Here is a 20,708-nt window from a genome sequence, read left to right as displayed (position 1 = left end):
GAGGAGCCTCTGTACCACCTTCCCTTTGGAGCCCTAGAGAAGGTCATCTCACAGAATGGCCTCTTCCCCAACCCTTACCCTCAGGACAACATGAAGTGGTGACCCCTGGGTAGTGACCGTATCATGTAAATCAATAAAACTGGTGGCACACCACTTAAGTAAAGAAAGGGTCTATCCAGAGCCTCCCTAGCTTCCAAGTGGGGTGGACATCCCCAAGACTACCATGGAGGACTGGGGAGGGCAGGGGGCTAACAGACCTCTTGTGGGGGCAGGTATCAAACCCCAGAAAGAGCCATGGTGGTTTTATGTAAGCAAAATGGGCAACCAGGCCCTGACTGACCTGAGAATGGACTACAAGTCACAGCAGCCGCACACTTCAGCAACAGATGCCAAAAGGCAACTGCGGTGAAGCCAGAGTAATGCCAGACCCCAGTGAGCACCAGCAAGGACCGCCCGCCAGCCACACACACACACACACACACACACACACACACACACACACACACACACGATCTCAAGGACGTGTGAGCCACCCCTTACTGAGTCACCATCTTAGTGAGGCACAGAAAAAAGAATGAATTGCCTTTTACATGACTGGAGCAGACTGAATTTACTACTCTCAGCTAAATGCACGTTCTTTTTTCTCCACTTATTAAGTGAAGAGGGGGTCTAAAGGAGAAAGTCCGGTCAACTTCAGAAAAATATTTTCTTTGCACATCTAAGTATAGTGAGGATAAATCTGCAATCCTGCCTACAATCTTACCCAACTCCCTCCAGCCCAAACAGTGTGGCCAGAGTTCTTTCTAAAAGATAAATCTGAGCTTTTGTGTCTGTTTACAAACCCTCGCTGGTATTCGTAAACTTCTAAAGAGCAAATCTTGTGCAGGCTGAAAATACCCTTCACAAACTGGCCTCTTTCTCCGTTTTTAACCTCATTTCTGCCTTTTTCTTCCGATGTACGCCACGCTCCAGCCAATCAACCTGTCACTCCCCCAAGAAGACAAGCTCTTTCCTCAGCCTCATGCTGCTGATAGAGCTGGGTCTTGGGAGTCATCAGACCTGGATGTGAATCCTGACTCCTCCAAGTGTGGTAACTAGAGTTAGGAGACCTTGGGCAAGTCATGTAACCTTCTGAGACTGAGTCTCCTCGTGGGCAAAATGAGGACAATGATATAGACCTCCCAGGATTGAATCAACTGACATGCAGTGCCTGGCATCCCAAAGGCACTTCACAAATGTTAATTCCCTTCTCTCTCAATGTATCTCTATGATTTTCTTCACCTCTAGTCCCTCCTCCACCTGCAAATTCTTACTGAACTTTCGTGACTCATCAGGAAGCATCAATTTCTCTAAGAATCTTTCCCAGGCACCTTCTGGCAAAAAGCAGTCACTCTCTCCTATGTTTCAGTAACCCCGTGCACACTGCTCACATAGCTTTAGAGTGTCCACGCATGTGTCTCTCTCTCTGCAGGACTTGTCCTTTTGTACCCTTGATCCTAGCACTGTGCTGGGCACACACCAATCCCAACAATGTTTGGTGAATAAATGATCATCAGTAAAGAAACATGAGCTATAATTAACCTAATAAATTTGCTTCAAACAGCCACACATGATAATCAAGGTAGACATCCAGAGAAAAGATTTTAAAAGACTCCTAAAGCTATCAAGTATATAGTTTTATCATAAGATGAAAGATAGAACATTATGATTATTTCACAACCCACTAGAAGAGCAGTAAGAACAGGCACTATAGTTTGGCAGGTTCACCAAAGGGTCCTTCCTCTTACCTACATTGACCATAAAATGCCAGAAAGACAACGTAACGAGCAGATTTAGTAAATTTAAATGTTCAGGGTCTTACTGGTATCTATTGTAGCTTTATATGAATTTTCATTTTTCAATTGTCTGGTTTTTATTATGAGTTTGCTGCTGTTTATGCTATGTGTTTTTGCAGAAAGAACAAATGTAACCCAATATGAGAACACAAGCTCACTCAAAACTCTGGTCCTTAAGCTTCTGCAAGTTAGAAACAAGTTTATAGGCCTAAGAGTGGCAACTGCTGGGGGATGGTATTACAGGACCACATCCACTTGCCACATTTCTGGATTGTTTGAATCATTTACAATAAACACATATAGCTATATAGCCAACAAAAATATGCCCATTCCATTTTTAAACTGTTTGAGCCATTTACAATAAACACATACAGTTAGATAATCAACAATAAAGATATCCATCGTTAAAACTATGTCTAGGTCTTTATACTACTACTTATATACCCAGAGAAAGTAAATGATGTTGGTCAAGTCAGTGATGTTCAAAAGAAAATTAAAAACCACTGTGGATTTTCTTAAAGTACATGGCAGAAAAATAATCTCTTTTTTACGTCTTATTACTGTGCCATATGTATTATTACTTTGATGGTACTTCGGGGTTTTTAATTATTGCATATGTTGTTGAAATTTTTCAGTTTTAGATTAAGAGAACTAAAACCAACCCTCTCTGCAGCCTTTGGGGCAGAAATTCCTCCTCGAGTCCTCCTCCTGCACTTGGCCCCTGTCTGGGAGGGCTGGGAGCCGCCCTACCGGAACTCGCCATGGTCTTCTCCTCTCTGGCCACAAGATTTCTGACCCTGCACCTCAAACACTGGATGGATAAAGAAATGGATGCCTCCCAAATGTTCCCGGCTTGGTGACTTACGGACATGGGGCTAGTGATCATGATAACAGCAGCCTGGAGTGGCAGTGCCTCTGGGACCAGAGCATGCTCTAAAGCTGGGCAAAGCTCTTCATCTCCACCTGGGCTTTGGCGTCTGGGCTTCCTAGCCCCCAGGAATGTGAATAACACTACTGAGTGGCCCTCTGCCTCCCAGAGCCTATTTCTCCCTCAGCAGCCCCACAGGTTGCCATGACCATCAATCCCAGTCAGAAGGGAGACTCCAAGTGTCTCTGGATGCACAGATGGATGAAAACCATGGACAGCAATTCTCCTCTATGGTGCATTTTCAAAGCAATAACAAAGTCCATGCTCATGTCAATCTTGCTATGATTCATGGCCTCCTCCTCTTTCTCCCTTTTCCCTTTTCTTCTTTCTGTAAGTGCCTGTATCATGGAAACGAAATACATTTTAAATATCTAATATCTGATACAGTGGTAAGACTGAGCTTTATGTGCCCTCATATTAATTTGCACTCCCAGGGGTTTAACTTCACCCAACCTGACGACTATCTTTAACATTCACGGGAACTTCAATAAATGTTCCTGGCATGTGAGTGGCCCCCACGTAAGAGAAAAGGATCCCACCCCTGAGCCCAAGAGGCACAGACAGATCCTCTAAATGTGATTTGCTGCCGTCGCCCTGGCCGTGTGTGAGAGAGAGATAAGAGAAGACAGGCTGAAAATAACAGCAAGGTGGGCATAAAAAAGGGGCAAATACTTCATGTTTCTTGATACCATCTCCGCCCCTCCTCCCCCTGGCACTCCTACTATTTTGTACTTCCTGACATTGAAATGTTACTTACAAGGGACTTCTCTGCCCACTGCATCTGGTCACCACTATGCCAGCGGGGGGACGGGGGAGGGGGGTGGCACTCACTGAACAAGAAAAGCCTGCAGCGTTATATCCTGGACCCAGCACCATCGGTCTCTAGAAGAGAAAGCATTTCACTCTCCTCCCTCAGTGACTGTTTTTGTATAGTGGGATCATTTCTTGACCACAGCTCTATCTCATGGGTACTTTTAGCTCCAAAGAAGATTTTGTGCAAATTAAAGGAGACAGATTTTCCAACCACTTTATAGACTCCATCTTTTCATATCATGGTTACATGTTGAAGCTCATTCTTTGTCGTTATGTGTCAAATCTCCCAACTACTTCCTCCAGGTCTTCTTAAGAACAAAGACCTGAGATGCTGAAGGCTTTCCCCCTCCATCTTGGTTCACTTCCTTTTGAACTCTGAGATTCAGAGGTCTTGCCGTGGGCACATTCGCTTCAGTACAAGCTAACCTCAGAAAGTCATGTCACATCTGATGAAGCAGTGTAGTTCAGCAGAAAGAGCCCCAGGCTAGAAGAGGTGACACCAGGATTCTGTTCTGCCTCCAGTGACACAGTGTGAACTCTGGCAAGTTCCTCTTGTGCTCAGTTTGTTCTTGGACCAAGTGAAGACAAGGCCACCTTTCCTCCTAACACCAGGGTGAAGATCAAACGCAGTAACACACATCAGCGTGTCTTGAAAAGCATGACGTGTGTCTTGTCGTTACTGTGGTGTGGGGACTGCCAGATCTCACCAGGAAACCAGTCCTCTCTAGTCTGCCTAGGACACCAGGCTTGTTCCAGCTCTGCAGAACTGAGTAATTTGAGTGTTCCTCCTGCTTTCTCCCCACTGCTTTTCTCAGATAAAAGTGCATGGGGAGAAAAAAGAAAAGAATGCATTATGATTATGAACCAACACATTGGGTACTTGGTAATTAAGAAGAGGTCATACTGTTTTTTATTATGGTGGTTGTTTGTTGGTTGTTTTGCTCTTGTGGATTTTTTTTGCGGTCGTTTGTTAGTCATGATAAAAAGATTTCTAATTTTCCCAAAGGCTTAGAGAGGAGTTGTATTTTGAAGCTTCAATGCCATGCAAGAATTTGCTGAATGATTTGTCCCAACAGAAGCCAACACATAGACTGTAAATTTGAAACTATGAATAAAACAGAGTATTAGCATGCATAAAATCCACCCTCTGCTACAGTATTAGCGTTTAAGAACTGCCTCAGAATATATTCTTCTATTAAACATATTTAAATGGACAAGAATTTAGCTTAGAATTCAGCTCAAGGAGTAAAAGTTTAACTGGCTCCTACTCTGGTTTTCTTCCACAACAGGAAAAATACATTATGTCCGGCTTCCAAATTTCACAAAGAAGTAAGTCAAATTAAACTGTACCAAGGTGGTCAGAAAACCTGTCATTTTAAGAATGGCTAAAAGAACTTGATATATTTGGTGATTCTTCAAATCTTTGAAAGGTTATCACATAAAAATTGGGACAGAGAAACTCATCAACCAAGGGATCTGAGCTCCCATAAATCACCAGGCATAATGAAATTTATGAAAAGGGAAGCATAAAATACATGGTGGCTTAAGTCATCACCCCTGGCTTGCAGGAAAAGCAATGATTCCTCTCCAGGTTTTGTTACCTTCTCATACAAATGCCTGTCTTCCTCTTGTATTCCCACTTCAGAAAGGCACAGATGTTACTACATTTGATCTATGTGATTGGCTTCACTCTGTCCCCAATCCTCCTGTTTATTTATTACCTATAGAGAGAGAAGTTTACTACCTATACAGAGAAACATCTAATTCCCACTGAGCAGCCTCGAGCCACTGACTGAGCACACCTGTGAATTCAGTCACCATTGTCACAGCCTTCTCTTACAGCAAGGCAACTAAACTTTCTCACCACTCCAATGTCCATTCTACCCTCCCCTCTCCTGAATTAACCCGGAACCTCCAACTTCTCAGGAAACTCCCCAAATCTTTTTACTTCTTGCCATCTTCATCACTTTCTCATTTCACCCATTGGTTTTACTTATTTTCCATTTGCCAACCACATTCACATTTGTGTAAAAAGTACGTTTAATGAAAATGTATGCTGTTCATATCTGGCTTAGTTAGTACCACTTAGCAGAGAAGAGAATACTTCGACACAAAGACTTGAGCAAGTGTTAGAGTTCCCCTGCTGATGCAAGGAAATTTTTTGAGGTGCTCTGTCAAAGAGGGACCATGGTTATGCCAAAAAAAAAAATGAGCAGGAAAAATATGTATAATGAGATAGACTTTAGATTTCTCCCGTGTAGCTCCAGAAGGCACAAATAGGAATAATAGGCTAAGGTTAGAGATTTTGCTGTTCAATACCTCAGTTTTTATTGCATGGCAAGTTACCAAAATGGGAATAAAAGAAAATACATGTCTAAATAAAGAAAAAATTACTGCCTTTCAAGAGGGGAAGTCTTTTATGACACTGTGCCCAGTTTTTATTGATAATAATCAGTTACACTTATCAAAGTAACTAAGAACCACTGTTGCATGGATGGTTTTTAATCAGAAGCATTGAGTTCATAACATTACAAAAATGACAGAGGCCTTTGAAATGTTTCATTTTTTACATTTTAAGTGCTAACTATTCAGCAATAATTATTAGCACTTAATTTATCGAGCAAACCTCAAAGATGGAAGCCCTAATAATATTAATCAAAAAATAATGATCAAATTATCATATATAGCCAAGATGGCATCGCTCACAAAGAAAAACTGGATAATATAAAAGGATCAATTCACATATTTAATAAATAAAGAAGTTTTCTAAATCAATAAGAAAAAAGCCAAATATCCTAATAGAAATGTGGGGAAAGGAATAGACTATTCATATGCCTACAAACAAAACAAAAAACGATACAAATAAGTGTAAATATGAAAAAGAAATGCATATTAGTACATTAAGACTATTTTTTCAAATTGAATGTTTCTAAATAATAAAATCCAGAGTTAGAAAGTGTAATGTGCTGATTAAAATAAAAATGGTTACAGACTTTGTGGAGATGGTTGGCAATTTGTATCACAGACTTTAAACTATTCCCGGTTTTTATATAGGAATCTATACTAAGGAAATCATTAAAAATACATTCAAAGACTGATGTCCAAGAATGCTTGTAGCATCATTAATAATAAGTGTCCAACAATAGAGTACAAATTAAATAAATTATGAGATACTTAAACTGGAACATTCTGAGCAATTAAATTAATAATCACGCTCTGTAAGAATATTTTCAAGCTAGCCCTTGAACTATGCATACACAGGAAAAATTCCAAGGAACCCTGTGAAAAAAGGTAAGAGCTAGAAAACTGAAAATACTGATCAAAGATTTCAGCTACTACCCAGTACAGGAAGACAGAGTTTAGAGACTGAGCTGGCCAAATAAACTGCTTATTAGAATAAAAATGAACATTCTTCAAAGGAAAACACAGAACCTCCTCTTTAAATTATATTATCTGGTCCAGTCTACACTGTAAGATTAGTAGAAAAGCAACAGCAGGAAAACTAGAGCCATAATCATGAGAAAATATGACACAGGTGTTGGAATTAGCAGACAGTATTTCAAAGCAGCTATTAAAAATCTGTACAAAGACAAAGGAAAAGATATAATGAGAACACAGATGGGGAATCTCAGCAGAAAAATGTAATTCTAAAAAAGGACCAAATGGACATTTTAGAACTGAAAAGTATAATAAACTGAAAAAATTAAATGGATGAACATAATTGCAGATTAGAGACAGCTGTTTCCAATGAAAGAGTAAAAGTAGTAAACCTGTCACAAAGAAGACAGTCGATCTCCTTAATAAATGGTACCACGTGAAGACTCAGTGTTGACCTCTGCTGCTATCAGTCTGGACATTTAGCACAACAATACCTACATCAGTCTTAGTAGGAATGAATCTATGCTGTTGGGCCAGTGTGTAGCCTCCTTCTCTGCCACAATGGTCATTTTGTTCATATGCTCATTGTGTCAGCACTGGGGTGACCAATGACAGGCATTTACCTGAAATAAAGTGGCCCAGTCAGTTTGTCGATTTGGTTTAGTGTCAAGCAAACTGCCTGTTAGGAAAAAAAAAAAAAAAGAAGAAGAAGAACATTCTGCAAAAGAAAATAATAGAATCCAGAGTCTTTAAATCTCTCTACTGGATCCTGCAGCAACTGTCACATTTGGGACCCACTCCTATTTGTCTTTCCACATGCTTCTATGCAGGCCTTGCTGTCCCCAAACTTCTAATTCTTTTCCTTTCAGGTCTTTGATGCCAGCCAGAAGACTCACTACATCCTGTTAAATCTGTATATATTTGAACTTCAGACCACTTCTCTTCCCACACAAAGTTGATGGCAAAGTGCATGACCTGATTAACCACCCATTGGGAGAATTTCTCCTTATCACAGACTTTCAAGGCCATTTTCAGCTGACCTATCCACAACCCAAGCTTTAGCTTTTCTCTTTTCCTTCGTCTGGTTGTATAAGATCCCTCACAGAGCCACAAGCATTAGCTGAGAAAGGGGTACTCGTGTAACGGTGGTGGATGCCATGGAAGTAAAGAGTAAAAATTGTGTGTCAGAGTTGTCCCAGACCAGGCTGAAATGACTGTATCTTTATACCACTGCCTCATTCAGTCACTGAACAGGGGCTGCCTCAGGAAGGGTGTAATCTTGAACGAGGCAGCTCTGCAGCTGTAGTAGACTCTGAAGGATCTCACAGCTAGAGGCTGTCTCCTGACCAACTCTGCAGCTGGGCAGCAACTCCTTCTTTGAAGGAGGATCTGTTTGATGCACCTCCATGTCTACCAAATCCCAAATGTCCATCAACAGCTGAACAAACAATATGTGGTATATTAATACAATGGAAAACTATTCAGCAAGAAATAAACAACTGCTGATACTTAAAGAAACATGGATGGGTGTCCACTTTACGGTGGAGAAGGCTAGTAGATACCACCATAACCAAATGAATAAGGTTAAGAAAAATTATGAATTCATACATATGGAGAAAGGGAGAGAGAGAGAGAGAACATAAATGGGGCAAAATAATCATACCTAGTGAATCCGGGGAAAGGACCTACAGGAGTTTTTTGTACTACTTGCAATTTTACTGAAGTTTGAAATGATAACAAAATTTTAAGGTTTTTTTTTAAGTTTTTTAAGGTTGCTAGAAGGCAAATTTATAGTCATAACTTCAGTTATCTGAGGATCTGCTGTAAAAGTTCAGTTACATTGTAATATCTCCATTGACATGGAAGAAGGTCAACAATTCAAAAAAAAGCAAGATTTAGAGCAATAGGTGGAATGCAATTAACCATTTACTCTAAAAGAAAAATAAATATACATAACATCTGTTTTTTAATTTATAGTATGTATGTTTGTAAATGGAAAAAGAAGTACACTGAAAATACAAACTAAATGAAGAAAATGTAAAAGCAAATCCCATCACCCAGTAATTTTACTTCCTAGAGAAACACTCATGTGGCTCAAAGAGCATATACAGGATGTTCATTGCAGTATTGTCTTAAGAGCAAAAAAAAAAAAAAAAAAAAGGGATAACAATCTACATATCTATCAATAAAAGGATAGCTAGATACACTATAGCAAACCATGAATAAGTATTTTAAAAGAATGAGTTCTACATGACCCGACATTTATAGGAAGGGCAATACAGAATTGGTAACATTTATGAAAAAGTATTAATAAAAATAAGTGGTAGGAATCAAACCAAAATGTTAACAGTGGTTACCCCTTAGTAATTATTATCTTCTTATTTATACACTTTATACATTTTTCAAATTAGCCATAGTGAGCATATACATTTTAAAGAAATATAAATAGTCCTATGTATGGTGAAGATCTGAAAAATACTCAGGTTCAATTAGACACTTTCCTGCTTTAAAACAAACAGATATACTGAAACATTACGAAGTGAAAAAGAGGGTTACATAGTATGCATTTATTTATAAGCAGAAAAATGTACAACCAATTGCTGGAAACATTTATGTAAATAAAAGGACTTGGAGCACATCTGGTGAACACACCTGGTTATTAAAGGCCAAAGGAGCAGGATTAGGAAGGGAGCTTAAAATGTTGCCTGAGTGTGAACTATTAATGATGGTTTTGCTGGGCCTCTTTCCCAAAAATACTTTTAATATTCCAAATACATTTTCACTTCATTTGCTGGTAGCTGAAAACTTAAAGCTGTCAGATATTTAAAAGAAAATGACAGTCTCAAATCTCCACAATCAGAATGGCTAAGAATATCAAACTTCAGTCCTGGAAAAGAAAATTCACACATGCATATGTGCATTAGCTAGAGCTTTATATGTTTGCTGCTTCTCCAAAAATCCTCAAAAAGCTAAACCTGCTTAAATTCTCCAAAGCAGTATGTCTTTAATTTACGGCACACTCTGATTCCTCTTTAAGGAATACATAACAAATAATTTGGTCTGTGCCTTATGCATTTGATTTTTTTTTTTAATTGTGAACATACAAGCTAAATGTCACGGCTTTTGTCTACCACCTATGCACAGTTATTTATCCCTGGTGAAAAAAGGTTTATTTTTTGCCCATGAAAATGATCACATAAATCATTTAAATAAAGAAAATATGAAGAATTAAAATTAGAGGGAGACATTTGTCTATAATCCCAACATCATCCAAAGACAACCACTGTTAAATTTTGAGGTATTTCAGTCCATTCTATTTTCTAAGAGCTGAATAATACAGTTGAGGTTATGGGGCATATGCAATGTTATTTCAGTTTTTTTCAAGTTACATGATAACCTAAATTTGTTTCCATGTTACTTATAATGTGGTAAACATTTATAAAAGCCTGGAATAACATTGCACAGAGAGGATATCCTACAATTTACTTAAATGTATTTGCCTATTTTTGAAACATTTGGAAGGTTTTCAAATATTCCTCATAACATTTTGGTACACAAAATTTTCAGTTTGAATTTTGAGTTAGTCCATTGGTTGAGATTCTCAAGAATGGATAAAAGATATGAAGATTTTGGGGCTTTTTAAAACTTGATTTTTGATTTTCTTTAGGGATCTTTGCAACACGTTTGCCAAGGTGGCTGCACCTGACAGGCGTGACATCAGCTACTGAAATGATACTCACACTGCAATTCCAGCAACTGAGTGGCCCCATTTGTGATACTAAAATTGGAAATTATAAGCAGTTGAATATCCTACCCTTTAGGAGCTGACATGTTCAGGGGAGCGTCTTTAACCTGGACAGCATATGTGTCTGGGCATAATAATAGCTAACGTCTATTCAGTGCTTAATATATGCTAGGCATTGTACTAAGATTCCTCCTGTATTGCTTCATTTAATTCTCACAATAACTCCATGATTTATTCCCATTTTACAGATGAGGAAAGAGGCTTAAAGAAGCATGACAGTCATCCCCAAGCCATCAAGACGTGCGCTAAGCTGTAGGCCCAGGAGTAGTAATGTACTCACATTCATCCACACACACTGTTTTCTAGTCTCTGTTGTGAAAACTTTACATGTGGCAAAGTTGGCTGGGTCATACGAGTCTAAAACCCAGGACCCTGACACGGAGATCTACTCTGCTGAGTAAACTCACCACAAAAGGATGGACCACATGGGAAGGAAGAAATAGATAGTCTGAACCTGGATAGACAATAGGGATGTCCAGAAAACAAATTTCCCCAAATCATCAAGTCTACACAGTTCTACACCTGAATTTTATAATGCTCCCATCCTCACTCTTTATCTTTATATCAACAGCCTAAGACACAGCAGGTGCTTCAAAAAGAAAGGAAGGAGGGAAGAAGGGAAAAGAGAAAGAAATATATAATGAATTTCTTCCTCTCTCTTTATCAACCATCTTATTTTAGAGTGTCATGCTGGTTAAGTTTTATACACACATGCACATATATACACAAACCACTCTTCAGTCTTAAGGACATTACTATTCAGCTAAAGAGCTAAATTAGGCACTCATAAAACAACTGAAGAACACTGTAAGATTAAATAATAGTGCAAGGTGTGTCAAAGTGCGAAAATAAGCTGTATGAAAATGGCAACTATCATCATTCACCTTTTCAGATTATTAGACATTTGAGATAGTTGCTCCTGTATATTAGACCATGCATCCTGATTTTGGCCTACAGGGAATAGTTACTATAGATGAAGACAATAAATGCTATCAGAGATCACTGCAGAAACAGATCAAAATGCAACTGAGCCGCTGCCCAAGGCTAAGTCCCAGAGGACGAGGGCATCCAGAAAGGACGATTGAGAATACGGAAAGAGTAAGCGTGAACAGACTGTCAGATACAAGGCAGAAATCTCCTGTTGGATGGTACCAGGGAAGCGTGGGGCCTCTAGAACCTCTCCATTACTGCCACTGCCATGGGATGTGGATAGTCCGTTGCTCTTTCCACTCAAGTCTCCATCCCCTACTCACCCCTCCCAAACAAGGGGCCCCATCTGATCGGCTTGCTCAGCAGTTCACAGTCAGTGGGCTGGTTTTCCTCTGTAGGTGGGGTCACTGCTTTAAAGAACAACACGCAGTCACCCTTCTCTAGTCACCCTACTCTTTCGGTTGAACAATTACGGGAGTAAGGTTAGCAGTCATCATGGAGAGGCAGGTGATCCTAACAGTTGCCTTTGTTGGTCCTCATGCCAGCCTCCTTGGGTTCCGGTCCTGTTAATGTCCCTTATGAACTTACACATCCTTAGGCAAGTTGCTCAATTTTTGCATCTAAAAATGGAGGTGATTGTTTTACCTACCTCAGACAGTTATTGTGAAAATTACATGAGTTCTCACAAGTAAAGAATCTGGGATTAACAGATACACATTACTATATATAAAATAGATAAACAACAAGGACCTACTACATAGCACAGGGAACTACATTCAATATCTTGTAGTAACCTATAATGGAAAAGAATCTGAAAATACAAGTGTATCCATATGTATGCATATGTATAACTGAACTGCTTTGCTGTACAACTGAAACTAACATTGTAAATCAACTACACATCAATAAAAAAATAAAATAAAATAAAAAGAATTTAGGTACACAGAGCTATTTTACTAACAAACTTGGGTTTGCCTTGCTCCTTATTTGCAAAGCCTGAAGACACAGGTCCAGACTCAAGGGAAATATAAAGTTCCTCTTTTCTTTTTCCATTCAGTATATATATTTTTATTGAAGTATAGTCAGTTTACAATGTTGTGTCAATTTCTGGTGTACAGCATAATGCTTCAGTCATACATGAACAAACATAGTTCCTTACACTGTATAGCACAGGGAACTATATTCAATATTTTGTAGTAACTTACGGTGAAAAAGAATATGAAAATGAAACTCCTCTTTCAATGTCAAGCTCAGGCCACGCTGTCCTACATAGCCAGAGGGTGAGGTGTGCCCAGATTGATAAATTGGCCTTTGTCTCTCATTTGACTGGATATTCCTCTACATGTGGTCCATTAGTGAGAACCTCAGAGGAGAAAAGAAACAACTCCCTAACAAAAGGATTGTTAAGGTTGCATCAAGTAATTTCCCACATTTTAAAGAGCCACAGAAACTATAGGAAATAAAATTAATTTTATCCCATTGGCAATAGAGATTTATTATATTTTCTTGGACTGGGACCATGAGACAATAAAAGGTGTATTTTATAAGAATTAACCTTGCAATCATACACAACCTTTTGCAGAAAGTCTCTGTATCCATTCAAACCAGGGTTTTTAAAGGTTAAAAAAAAATATTCAGTACTTACAATTTTTTTTCACATTTTCTAGCTAGATTTTTTTCAGCCATATTTTTAAGGACTCTGTACACAGTACTGAATTTCATCAAAGAACTGTGACTCTGACCTCTTAAATCACAGTGCCTGACATATAGTAAGTGCTCCATGATGCTGACTGAATAAATACAAAACAATATTTACTATAACCAAAAGGACACCGTGAAAAAAGTTGAGTTTGACAGCACAAGATGAAAAAAAAAAAGGGAAAAAGAGAGTGAGGGAGAATCTACCCAGCTAACTTCCACCACAGTAAGCATTAGGGGCATCCTGGAAACCGACATTGGAGCTCTCCAAAGGTGCATGGGACCAGTGGTGAAGGGATGCTCCAGTCTCAGAGCCCAGCTTGAGAAAGGTTCAGGGAAGGAGTGGACCTCTGCACCCCAGGGAAGAAGGGCCGGCTTCACTGTACGGGACCATCTCTCAGGAACCAGAAGAGATCAGTGTAAATTCTCAGGTCGCTGAGCCTGAAAACCAGCAAGTAGGCAAAAGGAAACTCAAGTTCAACCTTCCTCCCAACAAGAGAAAGAATCTTGGGAGCGTGTTTTCTGGGAAGATTTGATCAACTTGAAACCAAAATCAGAAACTTTTTGAACGAATTACGACGTGGAAAAAAAAAATAAGCAGATGATTTTGATGGCATCTAAATCAGTCAAAATACAAGAGGAGGAAATGGATTAGCTGCTCCGAGGTATGAAACTACAGATTTTAATTCATTTACAGCTTCATCTCTGTCTACTGTGTACAAATCTTTCTACTGACTACTCTGACTGGAACACACTTTAGGGAACACCTTTCCACTCTTAAAACTGTTGTGGCTTTGACAAAGCCATTGAAATAAAGAGACTTCCACTTTCAAAGGTCCTTCAATCAGAATAAGAAGCCTCACAGAGAAATCAAGAGCCTGAAGGGCAATCAAAACAGGGTCGCAACAGAAAACTGTAAACGGGGTATGATTTCAGCTCAGTAAACAACGAAACAACCTAAAGTGCAAAAAACTGACAGGAAATACCCAAAAATGTTAACATAAATGTCGTTGTGCAATACAAATTTAAGTAATTTTGGTTTTATAGTCATCCAGGTTTTCTAAGGAGCATTTACTTGTTTTTATTGAAAAACATACAAACATTTTACTAATAAAATATTAAAGGCCAAGTTTTTTTCAAACTAGGAAACAAAAAAAAATAGCATGTAAGGACTTCAGTGAGGTGTGGTTTATTATTTAGACCTCCCTGGAAATAGTTTCTTTCGTATCTTGAAAGCCTTTTATTATCATTCAGGAAATTTTTTTTTAACTTGGAAGGGAACTTAAAGATTGTCTGATAAAAACTACCTTGTTCTACGGCTGAGGGAACAGTGAATTTCCTAACAAATGGTCAATCAGGGGCAGACCTAGAACTCTGACCGACAATTCCTGCCTCCTAAGCAGTCTTCTCTCCAGCATTGAGCCTATTTCACTGAGGAAAGTGCCCTTTCCCCTTTCTAGACAGGAAGAAAAAAGCACTGCAAAATATAATATCTCTCCACACCTAGGTACATACCCAAGAGAAATGAAAACAGATGTCTACACAAAAACTCGTACATGAATGTTCACAGCAGCATTATTCAAAACAGCCAAAAAGTGCAAACAACTCAAATATCTACCAATTGATGAATGGAGAAGCAATGTGGTATAACCATACATGGAACATTACACTCATAAAAAAGGAATGAAGTCCTAAAAATCTGCTAAATGCATACATGGATGAGCCTTGAAAACATTATGCTAAGTGAAATAAGTCAGTCACAAAGGACTGTATATTACATGATTCCATTTATATAAAACATCCAGAAAAGACAAATCCATAGGGACAGAAAATAAATTAATGGTTGCCTAGGGCTGGAGAGACAGGGAGTGGGAAACTGGGGAAAACAAGATTGTTTTAAAATTCAATGTGGTGATGAGTGCAACTGAAAACAAATACTAAAAATTTATCAGCATGCCCTGCATTTCTGTCCCAAGTAAAGAATGATACTGCTAATGCCACTTTGAGGAGAAAATGATCATCTACACAGAATATGATTTCCATTCGGGCATTTCTATCTTTTCCACATTTTCTGCCCTGCCACTGATTATGTTACCCAAGCTTTGGGACTCCTGTCTCTATCTGTTAAGATGGTAAATTCTCCAGAGCCATTTCAACTGATGAAATGACCCAAATAAAATAGCTGTGTATACCACCTTGCAGAAAAAGCCAGGCTTAGCCAAGAAAGTCACCTGGTTTAAAGAACAACACATTATTAAGATGTAAGAAATGAATCTGCTTCAGATGGCTTAACCAGGTAGTGAGATGTCCGATGATTCTCACTCACAAGCCAGTTGGTGGTGGAATGTTGCTATTGGACTGGAAGCGCAACCTCATGGCCTCACGCCACACCCAACACAGCCTCTTAACTGTTCACCCCACTTCTCATTCACAGAGAGTCCACAAACTCAGTGGGAAATGGATACCACGCTGTGATCAGTAGTAGGTCAATCACTGTCGGGAAACAAAAGGGCGTGTAAGATGTCAAGTGCCAAACCCTATCTGGTTTCAAATCAAGGAGGAGACCAAGAAGCTAAGTACTTCCAAACTCAGTAGCTGAGCATTATTTTTTCTCCGCTGTTAAATGACAGGAAACTGCTCATTGTGTTTAGAGGTCAGCAGCAAACAAGAGCTTTTTTCTGGTTAGAGGCCTCAGATCATCCCAGAAAACCTTAAATGCTCTTGGGCTCTGACCAGCCTGCCTGTCTGCCAACGTTAACACAAACACAAGAGCACAAGTCAGCTCCCAGCTCTCATTTCACAAACAGCTCTGCGGCAGGGACGCTGCTTTCAGGCAGGAATTTCTTTTTTTTTTTTTTTTTTTTGGAAGGGAGGTAATTAGGTTTATTTACTTAGTTTTTAAACGGAGGTACTGGGGATTGAACCCAGGACCTCATGCATACTAGGCATCCACTCTACCACTGATTATACCCTCCCCTCTTCACGCAGGAATTTTTACACAGGAGGGTGAGGAATTGAACAACTGTTGGGCAGAGCACCCTGTGAGCACCACTGATCTAAAGTTACCCAGGAACACCTCTCCAGGAAAAGCCCCTAACTGTTTCCTCCAGGACGCTCTTAAGACCTAGGACAATGGTAACTATGTAGAAGGCTCAGCTCCCCACCGTTTGGGGAGGAAAGTGTAGACTTCTTTTTCTTAAAATAATTGAGAAAAATAGATATTCTGTTTCTCAGGTCTATAGTTCAGCCTCAGCACTGACCTTGTGTTACACAGATTTCTATTTCTATTTTGATGCCTGAAATCAAAAAAGTTGGTTTTATATGATTTTCTTTATCAATTATACCTCAATAAAGCTGAAACAATTATGTTTTTATGAATAAACCTTAAAATCTAAGCCAATTTACTTTTCCTTTATTTAAAAAAAAAAAACCTGACTCTGTGATATAAAAAAATTGAGATAGCTACTTTCCTCTGGCAGGTAATCAATTACTTAGACCAATTCATGCCCACTGGACAGAGTTCGAGGAACTCTCATTGACAGTTTCCATCTTGTCTGAAGACATCCAAAAAGCCACTTTTTCCCATAAGCAGCCCAATGGCCAAAGCCAGATCTGCTACCCTACTTGTTAAACCTGTCATCATAAATGTAACACAATGCCGACAATGTATTGTAGGGGAAAATGGTAATTTAATTGTCAAATATTCCAGTTCACTCTGCCTCGTGAAACAAAATCTTGCAAAATCCTGGGGAAAGATGGCTTAACTAAAAAATTCCCACATCTACACAATGTATGCTCTTCTTTACATGATCTTGATATTCCACAAGAACTAATACGTTTTAAAATCTAGACTATTACTAAGTAAAGGTACAGTAAGGTTTTTTTTTTTATTTTTCACTTCTTCCGAAGATGCAAATTTACCCAGTAGTAATTACAGTCCCTTCATTTTAATATTATATAATCATTTGTTTACAAGCACAAAATTGCATCTTCTGAGCCACAGAAAATATTAAGAATGGACAGATCACCACAAGTTACTGTCCAGATGCTCCTTAACTAGCCCTCAGTTACAGTATTTTTTTCCATGACTGATCATATGAAACAGGTAGCAAATGAATGGCATTTCTATTCTCTACTACTTATTTTAGTAAATACTTTGATCAAAACATAGTACTAAATCCAGTATCCAGAATACAAACAAAGTAAAGAAAAGCAAATACATAATTAGATGTATTGCAGGGAAAAAATAAAGCCCTGCAAACGAAGTTGACAAATTAGATAACTGCTCCCTCTATAAAGAGGAATAGATGTTAAATACTAAATATGCCACCTTTACTTCCTCCAACAAAGCAAAACTAGAATGGAAAAGTTGGTTGATTATCCTTTCAAAAACAGACTTCCCACTGAATGTGTACAGTAGCTTGCCAACTGGACTACCAATGCAGAGTCATTTGCTAAAAACTACACCAGCAACCGAATTATCCAGTTCCACATACAGATGTCCTTTTATAGATAAACTGATTAGACGAACCCATTTCCAACCAAAATGTACAGACAGTTTTCTCCCATTCCTTAGGGGCCACCAATTCTGTCACAGTTCAAGAGGACACAGAAGACAAGACATTGCTCAAACCAGCCGATGAAGGAAGCCCAGATTTCCCTTCCACCTAACACAGATTTCTAAGTGTCTACCACAGGGCCAGAACTATGCTGGGCACTGTTTGTCTATCAAAATGAGAAACACTTTTTCTCAGCCCGCCAGGAAGTCACAATCCTACAGCAAAAGAGAGGCAAGGAAACAAGTAAATAAAATGGGGTAAAATTAGGCATCCTGAGGTAGTTGCTCCAGGTTTTCAAAAAAGGAGAATACATGTGTAAGTCTGTGAAAGCCCTTCGGGCATCAAACATCCGCATCATACCCTTTAACTGCCCATGAGTAGCACATGTGCTCAGGAAGGAGAGACTCCTTGACTCTCAGAGTGCCAAGGAGCATCTTCATGTCCCAGAGGAATGAGGTCTGAGGGTGCAAACAGACTAGATGCTTGTGTTCCCCCAAAATTCATATGTTAAGTCTTAACATCCAATGAGAAGGAATTAGGAGGTGGGGGTCAGGAGGTGATTAGGTCATGATGGTGGAGTCCTCATCAACCAGATCAGCACTCTGATAAAAGAGATCCCAGAGAGAGTCCTCACTCTTTCCATCATGTGAGGACAGTGAGAGGGCCTTCTATGAACCAACCAGGAAGCAGGCTCTCACCAGACACCCAATCTGCCAGGGCCTTGATCTTAGACTTTCCAGCCTCCGGAACTGTGAGAAATAAATTTCTGTTGTTTACAAGCCACCCAGTCTGTGGTATTTTGTTACAGCAGCCCACACAGACGAAGTCAGAGGACCCTAAAAAGGCAGTGAAAACTGAGATGCTCATGTGTAAAAACAATAAAACACACCAAGATTGCAGGGACACACACATTTTGCAAGGATACCGAGCAGTGCACCTGAAATCTGTGGGCTCCTGTGGTGAATCCAAATTTAGACAGCAAAGAAGCCCAACCAAGGCAGGTAAACTCCCCCACTCACACCTATCATTAGCTCAGAGTATCTTATCTTGATGAAAATTATCCTAGAGAAGACTCACGTAACAAAGACTAGCTTCGTTTGTAAATCTAATAAAAAAGACTGCTGCTGGAAGGCTACTGACTGGGATAACAATCATATTTCCCAGGACTGAAGACACAATAGCGACAGAGAAAGAAAAACAGCCTGTTGGATCACAAATATCATCTCAATCTCCTCAGAACAGTGCTTCTTAACTAAGGCTGCATGCATCCTTGATCCTGGTAGACACGCCCAATTTATTTAAACAGTAAATGAGAAAAAAAATAAAGTAACTGGGACAGCACTCACGGGTGTGTAACTCGGCCATGCAACAAGTCACCCCCCTCCCACTCATGGGCTCTCATTTTTGAGAGGTGCAGCAGCAAGCAGCTGATGTCCAGGTAAGCAAGTTGTCCAGGTTCCATCTGTGTTCTTCTTGGCATTTGCCCAGATGACAGAACATCAGAGCTGCAGCCTTGTTTGAATGATTCAGCTGGGCAACATCACTGGATGCAGTTATCTGTGTTTTGTGTACCATGGTGAAGAAACCCAAAATGAACAAAAGCCTTTCTTTTTTGAGTCACTAGCATGCAGGCAGGCACAGAACACCAACAAGACAGCGTACCCAGAGAAACTTGTTGTAATCAAACACAAGGCCCATACCATCAGAGCTGTCTGCCTGGCTTTGACGAAACAGCCCCAGGTAAAGTCAAATATGCTCTTGACGCTGGAGTTTTCACTCGGATGAGTTCACTGTATCAGTTAAGATCCCAACAGGAAAACAGTGGTATCCTCAGACCAGGATAACTTAGGGTACATTTACAAAACTGAGGAAAAGAATGCAGTAACTGGGGGGCTAGCAACAGTGAGACAGACTCTCACCCATCTCCAGTTTTTGCTTAAAAAACAAACAAACAAACAAACAAACAAAAACCCATGTGATCGAACATCAAAAGATTACTGCTAATCACAAAAAAAAAACAGATTTCTCAACTTAATGATTTTAGTGCTTTTCTGTATATGAGAAGCTGTAAGAGTCTCAGCTCACTGAAATTATTCCTTTGATATGCATCTTCACTATCTGGGGCCAGTATCCTGTTTTTCTCTATCCTGAATTCCCTTCGGGGTGTATTACTGGGAGCAGCTGCAGTGGCTGATGGCTCGATGGCAGTCAGCTATCATTGTTTACTGGAATGGCAGGCAACATTCTTTGTTTACTGAAATAACAGGCAACGTTTGTTGTCCACATGCTCATCTCCTGTTGGGCTCCTTACTGGCTAAACCCAACTAGAAGTCACCAGGCATGGTGGTCTATTGATTCAATCCATACAGGCAAAGCATAAAAGGTAAAAAAAGAGTGGAGAGTGGGTGTATAAGGGGCATAGCAGAAGGTATTCCATGCATCTCTCAATGGAAAAAAATGAGAGGTGATAAAGAACCCCGGAGAGGGAAAAACACAAAAGAAAGGCATAGTGCAAATGTGGAACCCACTAAAATGTGGCCAAATGTGGTGAGTACATTGGAAAGAGAATTTATGTAAACTTATTTCCTGACGACAAAGAAGTTATGGCCCTGGTTCCAAAGAGAAAGAAATTTAATCACAGTATTGCTCTGTACATTTCAATAAAACCTACTTTCAGCTTTTGCCTTTCAAAAATCAACCTATGCATAAAGCAGATGACTATTTAAATTTCAGAATGTATAGCTTCAATCACAATGATTTCA

At 39.5% G+C, this 20,708-nt stretch overlaps 1 protein-coding gene across 2 annotated transcripts in view; it reads right to left on the bottom strand.

Moving 5' to 3' along the window:
- Positions 1-20,708, bottom strand: part of RASGRF2 (Ras protein specific guanine nucleotide releasing factor 2) — a 208,538-nt gene that overhangs the window by 153,489 nt on the left and 34,341 nt on the right. The window lies entirely within an intron of this gene.

Source organism: Camelus dromedarius, chromosome 3 (assembly GCF_036321535.1).
Source record: "Camelus dromedarius isolate mCamDro1 chromosome 3, mCamDro1.pat, whole genome shotgun sequence".
Taxonomy (NCBI): Eukaryota; Metazoa; Chordata; class Mammalia; order Artiodactyla; family Camelidae; genus Camelus; species Camelus dromedarius.
This window is presented reverse-complemented; position numbering and strand designations above follow the sequence as displayed.